The sequence below is a fragment of the Silene latifolia genome, chromosome X (assembly GCF_048544455.1).
Source record: "Silene latifolia isolate original U9 population chromosome X, ASM4854445v1, whole genome shotgun sequence".
NCBI lineage: Eukaryota > Viridiplantae > Streptophyta > Magnoliopsida > Caryophyllales > Caryophyllaceae > Silene > Silene latifolia.
Window position 1 is genome coordinate 22,620,442 of NC_133537.1, and position 8,059 is coordinate 22,628,500.

An 8,059-nucleotide genomic window follows, 5' to 3' on the forward strand; every position below is an offset into this window, starting at 1 on the left:
GAGTGAAATGTATACTCGATCGAGTGAGTCCACTCGACCGAGTGGACTCGGCACTCGGTCGAGTGACGCTGTTCAGAACACGGGTTAAACCCTTTCTCGCCTAACCCTACAATCATTTCTATCTTTCTCCTTATCTCTCTAAACTCTCTCTCTTCTCTCTAAAACCCTCACAAACACCTTCTACTTGGGATTCAAGCTTGGATTAGAGGATTTTCCACCTTCCACCTTCCTCTTCATCTCCTTCATCTACTAAGTAAAGATCTACCCTTTCTAGTCTTTTTAAACCCTAACTTCTGGGGATTTTGTTATGAGTAATTAATTAGTAATTAGTATGTGTAATAAGGGTAATTAAGGGGAAATAATAAGGGGTTTTGTAGTATATATTAGTATAGGATGTATTGTGATAGTTATTATGTGATTTTTATAGGATGAGACGGTTCCTTGAGATGGTTTCGGTTCGGAGTCGAGTAGGTTGAGGAGATTGCTAAAAGGTAGGTTTATCCTACTCGGTTTCAATTTTTTGTGTGCATATTTGTGTATGTCTTGCATCATTATTTTTATGTATGAGTCGATTGGGATAACATGTTGGTAATTGAGGAAGTTTATCCATGATATGTTGGAATTGAGTTCATGATGAGTCATATAAATGGTGTTGTGTTGCATTTTCCATGTATGGTCATTGTTGTGTTGTGTTGATCATTGGTGGTGTTACTTGGTTATTGAGGAGACGTAGGATGGTTGGGAGACTGTCTTACACTTGAGTCGCCTCTTGGAGCTTCCCCCTCCAAGAGGTATGTGTACATTAATGGCTTGAGTTACGGAGGGACTCATGTAGTTGAGACACAACGACTGCCAGGGGATCCGGTTGGCTTCCGGACCCGGTACGTCTGGGCATGTCCCGGTACCTGTTTGTGGTTGTTGGTATGTTTGGGCATGTCCCAGTACCAGTGTGGTTTTCAGTATGTCTGGGCATGTCCCGGTACCGTGGTTGTGGTTGTTTGATAGCGTCTCATTCATATAATTGGCATGTTGCATATTCACTTATCATGTCATGTCTTATATTTATTTATTGAAACTGACGTGTTGTGTGTCTTTTTAGTTGTCACATATTTCCGGGGTAGCCTGTGTCGATCTATATAATATTTCCGATCATATGGGAAGAAGGTTAAGTACTGGTTGCTTTGTTGTCACGCGGGAGACGGGACGAGCTTCAGACTTAGAGTCGAGTCGGCATGAGATTGTATTCATTAGAAGGAGTATAATAGTCATGAGTTGTACTTTTATTTCATTTATTCATTTATAGTTATTTAATTCACTAAATACTTTATTTATTTAAGCTGTTTCTTAATTGCAACTCCAATTTCACCGCCTCGGGAAACCGAGATGGTAACATCTCCCAATTACCTTGGTCGGGTAAGGAAGGGGTGTTACAAAGTGGTATCAGAACTTCGATTTTGGAACCTAAACCAATGAATCAAAATGAACCTAGGTGCGTCTAATTAAAGGAACCCGACATGAGTACAATAGGAGATCGGTTTTAGATGAGTGGGCTCCCTCATATCAAAATTAGTGCCTATTGTCTCGGTTGGTCACTACTTGAGTGGTTAAGAATATGAGTGAACGCAATATAGAAAGTTGCATGGTTGCATGAATATGTGATTTACATTAGATTCTTGTGTGATGTAGTATTTCCCATGATGTATGAATGTGTGTGGGAGCTGGATGCTAGATTGATATGAGTAGTATGCTTTGAAATGGTTAGTATGCATTGGTATATGAATGACGATATCGCACTTTAAGTTTTGTTCCGTGTGTTAATTAAGTACGTGTTAGTGCATTTATAGTGTATGATTGGTGAAATATGTTGGTAGAGTAGTTGCTAGTACTATAATAGTGTACTAAAGATGGTAAATGGGATAACGTATGAACTAACTCGGGTGAGTCACCGATAGCCAGTGGACTCCCAAACCTTCTCTTTGTATTGCTGGGACTTCATCATTTTAATCTGACTCGAAATCTCAACCCATAAGCACTCACTCTAACGAGTTCGAGTGACACTCGGCCTAGTGCAGTGCACTCGACCGAGTGGACCCTGTCACTCGACTGAGTGGACCATTTTGCAGAAGCTGGAAACATTCTGGAAAATAGGCCACTCGACCGAGTGAACTCGGCCACTCGGCCACTCGACCGAGTGAACCCGCCACTCAACTGAGTGGAGCTAGGCTGGGAATTACACGAGTTCAACCCCATTTCTTCACTTCTTATCTTCTTCAATCTTTCTTTTCATCTCACAACAACCACTCCAAAACTCACTAAAAATCATTTTAGCAACTCCATTCTACTCCTTTGGTACTTAGAATCAAGATTCTTGCTATAATTCATCTCTTTAATTCCTACCATTTCAACAATGTAAGTTATTATCCTTCTCCTAATTTTTTCCCAAATTGATTTTCTAAGATCTACACTAATTTACTCAAGTTTTATGAATTATTTCCACACTTTTGTTTAATTCATATTAGGACTTAGCATTGTACACCATTATTGTTACTAAAAATCAAAGTTTTATGTCAAAATTCTGGTCACTATTAAGGGAGACGAAAATGCTTAGTAGTGAGCTTATATGTGGATTTTTGGTACTTGTTGATGGGTTTAGTTGAACAACAAAGGCCTAGGCCTTTGTTGTTATGGATGGATCTAGTTTGATATGTGAAAATTTCGTCTTAAAACTCCGTCTTAAAATTTCGAATTTTAGACAAGTCATGCCTAAAATTTGATTTTTCTTGAGTAAAACTTGGTTTATTTGCCTTGTAAGACTACCATGTTAGTTGGTAATGTGATATGTGATATCAAAACGAAACAAAATTTCATCTTAAAATTTGTGTGAATTTTTTTTTTTGAAAACCTCCTAGGTAGCCACGAACAACTTTAATTTGTGTCTTAAAAATGGTTTAAGGATGTTGATAAGCTATAAATTTGATGGTTATTATTACAGTACGAGGTAAACCAAGAAATTTCCATCTTAAAAATGTGACTAATTTCTCAAAATTTGACACTAACCATGTCAAAAAATTTCATTTTGATGCTCACTGCACGGTTAACTTATCCACGACTATCTTAAATCTCAAATTTTTACGCTTGAGGAAGCCTCACATTAAAAAAAAAAAAAAAAAAAAATCCGTCTTAAGGACCTTAAAATATTGAAAATAAGTATTATACTTGCCCGGATTTTTATTCTATCAAGTCAATCCTTGTAGTAATTGTTGGAAATGTAACACCCCATAATTTCGGACCGTTATTATATTGCGAAAGTAATTTATTAATCAAGTTGAATTTAAAATTTATGTATTTGAAGTAATAATAATTCAATGAAATGTAATTCTATTATATTTTGAAGTAAATTATTTAATTTGATAGTTTCGAAATGTTTAAAAATAGTTTAAACCATGTAAAAACCTTTTATATCGAGATAAGGGCATATCGGGAAAAATGGCGATTCTTTTAAAAATAGGGCAAACGATTTTGGAAATGGGTCATATGAGTACTCAATCTTCTTGTAATCTCGTGTTTAATAATTTTGGCATTGTCGGAATTTGCATTTGACGAACGGTTCTAATTATCGTCGAAACGAGCTAAAACCGACTAATGAAATTCCGCCACATACCCCGCTCCTTCCCTCCTTTCCACGGCACACCTCCTCTTCCTCCTTCCCATTTCTTCCTAGGACTTCTTTTGTTCTTGTTTTGTTCATCTTGACCGAAATCCACAAAGAAAAATAATCAAATAATCTTACAATCGTAATTTCATCATAATTTCTTCGTTTCTAGTCCGATTTTCGCAAAATTTATATTTTCGGAATCCTCTCTTCAAGATCTACATCCTAGTATGTTTTAATTTCAGTTTTCATGATGTTGATTTAAGATGATTTTGGGCATAATTTCGGTTTTAGTGATTATTGTTGTGTTTTTGTTGTTTTTAATAGGTGAAGATCATGAGGATGATATAGGGGACTCCTATATAGTAGAGGATGATGGGTAGCTACTGTTTTTAGGGTTTTCTCAAGGGTTATTTGCCTTTTTCTAGCTTAAGGTAACATATTTCGAGTTACTCGACGATTAAATGTCACATTCTTTGCTTTTTGTATGATTTTCGGGAAGGATATTTGAGTAGTTTATTTCACATGAAAATATAGGTTAAATTCATGTCTTTTGTATGTTAAGTTCACTTGTTAGTATGGAAGTGAAATGGGAATGATTAATTGATGCTTCAGACGATGTTAAATTGAACAAAAATGGAGAAATGGAGGGTTTGGGGTGGCGGCAGCGAGCCGGCAGCCGGCGCAGGCCACGGCAGCCCCGGGTTGGCCGGGTTGGCCCGTTGCTTGTTTCGCGGTTTTTCATGCATTATTTGTCGTTTCGGGTTTATTAATGTTATATTTAGTATAAGTAACAAATGGGTAATCTTTTGAAATGAATCATATTTGTAGTAAATATAATGTTGATGGTAAAATTATATTTATATTGGTAGTTGCACATATTAGGATAGGTTATGATATGAAATTGTAAAGAATAGGCTTAAAATGAATTTTATAGCGATAATTGCAATGTTTTGGTGATTAATAAAATCGAGCCTTGGTCCCTTTGATCGAATCGATGTCGATCAATGTGTGATTGGTCACCGCGATTTAACCTGCACTGTCGCAGGACTGGGGTTGCGGGTAAAAATTCGGTTGGATGTAAATTATTGTGAAAAATGGATAATTGGCCTTATTCTTGTTTTAGGCCATTTATTATGTTTTTAGTTCACATGTGTTGTTGGTTGAATTGAATGGTTTCTTATATTGTAGAAACGGCCTTAGATTTCCTGGAACCTTTAATATTGTTAATATAGCTTGAAATGGAATTGGTATTGAATACTTCTTGCAGGTTGTTGTGTTTGTCATAGATAGGCCTTTATAGTCTTTGACGAGTATATGTTCACTGCTTAATAGCCTTTGTGTTCCTGACTTGGTGGGATTATATCCAAGTTGGGGCATGACCTCGTTACTTATTTTGATAGTAAGTGGTCAGCTTAAGTACTAGCCAACCCTTTGGTGGACTCCTTAGGGTACTCACTTTGTTTTAGAAAAATTGTGAGTCTTGGGTGCGGTGGTGTGTATCCGCATGTCTAGGTCTGCGCAGATTTTAGGCTAGGGTTGTGTTGTGTTGATGTGACCATAATTGGCGCATATTTAGCCCCCGAATTACCATTGTTTCCATGCTTTTTAGTGCCTATTTGGGTCATTTCTTATCTTTAGTTCTTTGTTTTGCATATTCTTTGAGATTTTGATCCCTTGGTAGGAAAGGAGTAAGAATCTTGCATTTTCATGGCAAAACGAGGCTAAATTGATTGTATTCAATGACCAAGCATCAAGAAGAGACAAGACTAGAAGGCCTTTGTACATATCATAGTAGAAGAGCAATGTTGAGAAAGGATCCTTGCGTCCCCAAGGAAATCCCCAAGGAATTTATGAAGAAAAGGGAAGAAAAAGAAGAAGAATTGACGCTGACCAACAATCCGAACGGATTGCAGACAATCCGTCCGTCCAGCCTCAACAATCCGAGCGTCCCCCTTGAATCCGCTCGGATTCCCCAAAGACAATCCGAGCGTCCCTCTCTGAATCCGCTCGGATTGCCCAGCCCAAATCCGCCGTCCCGACTCTAATCCGCACGGATTTGGAAGACAAAGACGGATTTCATTCTTCAAGCTACGAAAAGAGAAGCCCTTCTCTCAGAAAATACCGGGTCCTCCTTGCTCAACTTAAAAAGTGTAATTACTAGTTTAGCCCTTAGTTAACCCTAATGCATCCTCCCTAATTTTCACTATAAATACCCCATTAGGCTAATTAGAGGAGCATGTTCTTCTTATCAATAATTAGTGTAGTTAATATCAATCAAATCTCTCTTCAATATTGTAATCAAGTATTAATCAAGTTTTAATCCAAGTTTTAGTTCTTTAATCTCTCTCTTGTTCTTCCTTTATTTTGGGTAATTGAAGATTATTTGGGTTATTATTGGGAGATTGACAACCTCTCAATCTAGGATTCAAGTACTTCTATTATTCTTGCTTTATTATTGGAATCATTAGTAGGTATAATCTCTTAATCCCTTTTTAATTATTGTTAATTACTTTCATTTATTCATCATGTTTCATATTGTTGGTATGATTGACAACCTTGCTAGCATGATCAACATGATAATGAGTGAGTAGTCTCTTAGCTAGGGTTTAATGGGTGATTAGGGGAAACCAACATGGGGAATGATTCATGCTTAAATCAATATGCTTTCATATCTTATTTGCTTGCTTGTTTTGATCTTAATACATGCACATGTTATATTTGATGAAATGCTAAGCCTATGAATCCTTGCATTTACTATCATCCTCTATCTTTTCAATGAGACTTGTAAGACATAACCCAACTCGAGTCTTGTTAGACCATGCATGTGTTGAGTAGGAAAGATTAAGTCGACTTGTAGGTGTTGTACAATCTAATCGATTCGGCTCCGGGACCCAAACTTTCCTAGGATTGTAAGATATAACCCAACTCAATCCATCACAACAATAATTGCTTGCTTATAATTTGAGAACATGTTTGTATGATCATATCCCATGATTCCCCTATGAACCCATGACACCCTAGTGCTTTTAATCAATTGTTTACACCCCTTTTTATTCATCTTGCTTGTTTATTTTCATTGCTATTTTAGTTTAGTGACCTTCTACATCAACCCAATTTGTGACACCCCCCTAGACACTACTAGTTACAATAGAATTCTCATTTCAATACCCGTCCCTTGGGATCCGACCTTTACTTGCCTCTTTACTAATTGTAGAGTTGTTTGTGAAGTATAAATTGTGTTTTTTATCGACCATTGACCAACGACCACATATTCTTAATTGTGAACACGAAATGGCCTCGATCAAAAATGGCGCCGTTGCCGGGGACGGTGTTTAATTGATTTAAGATTTCTTTTATTGTTATTAGTTGTGTCTTTTTCACCTTGGGGAAGTAAAACTCCTCAAGGCTTGTTCTAATTGTTTTCGAGTTATTTGATATTTTGCATGTCTATAAGGTCACAAGGTGATTTGTTACCTTTTGACCGTGAAATCGAAAGAACCTTGACGAATAATAGGAGACTTGTTAGGAGGAATTTGAGAGGTGAAGTTGTTCAACCCACTAGTGAGTTTGTCAATCCTTTCGCAATAGAAGGAGAAGAAAACCCATTACACAATATCCCACAAAATCCACCTACAATGCCTAAATTCTCGTCCCACTCTATACCCACCGAGGAGAATCTACCAAATGGTACTCCTACACCGCAACATCTCACCGGTAATTTTATTGCCAAGTCCGCCTTCATCCAACTAGTTGAGAGGAGCCAATTCGGGGGAATGCCTAGTGAGGACCCTCATTCTCATATGGAAACCTTTTGCGATTATTGTGATGCTATCTCTCAAACGGGCGTGACTCAAGACCAAATAAGATGCGTCTTATTTCCTTTTTCGTTAATCGGCACCGCAAAGCAATGGTTGAAGGGCCTTGATAAGGCCACCCTTGGAATAGATTCTTGGAAGAAGTTAGCTCTAGCTTTCTACAAAAAATTCTACCCACCGGAAAAGACTAACATGCTAAGAGCTCAAATTACGGGTTTTAAGCAAAGGGATGAAGAATCTTTGTATGAAGCTTGGGAGCGGTTCAAAGGTATTTGTCGCTCATGTCCTCACCATGGACTTAGCGAATGGTTTTTAGTGCAACAATTTTGGAATGGTTTATATGAAGATTCTAGGAACATTCTCAATATGGGATCAAATGGAATGTTCACCGAAGTTGATGACAATCAAACATGGAACAAGATTGAGGAAATGGCGGTCCATAATTCACAATATAGTAGACCTCACAAGGCTACTAGAGGAGGAAAGCATGAAGTGGACTCCGTTACTCAATTGGGTGCTCAACTTAGTGCTCACATTGACACAATCAACTTGAAGTTTGAACAAGCTATGGCTAGACTTGAGGAAAACT

The 8,059-nt window shown here is 37.5% G+C and overlaps 1 non-coding gene across 1 annotated transcript; it reads right to left on the bottom strand.

Moving 5' to 3' along the window:
* Positions 1–7,662: 7,662 nt before the first annotated feature.
* Positions 7,663–7,769, bottom strand: LOC141625934 (small nucleolar RNA R71). Its single transcript, XR_012535675.1, has one exon. It is a non-coding gene; the product is annotated as a small nucleolar RNA R71 (small nucleolar RNA).
* Positions 7,770–8,059: the final 290 nt, after the last annotated feature.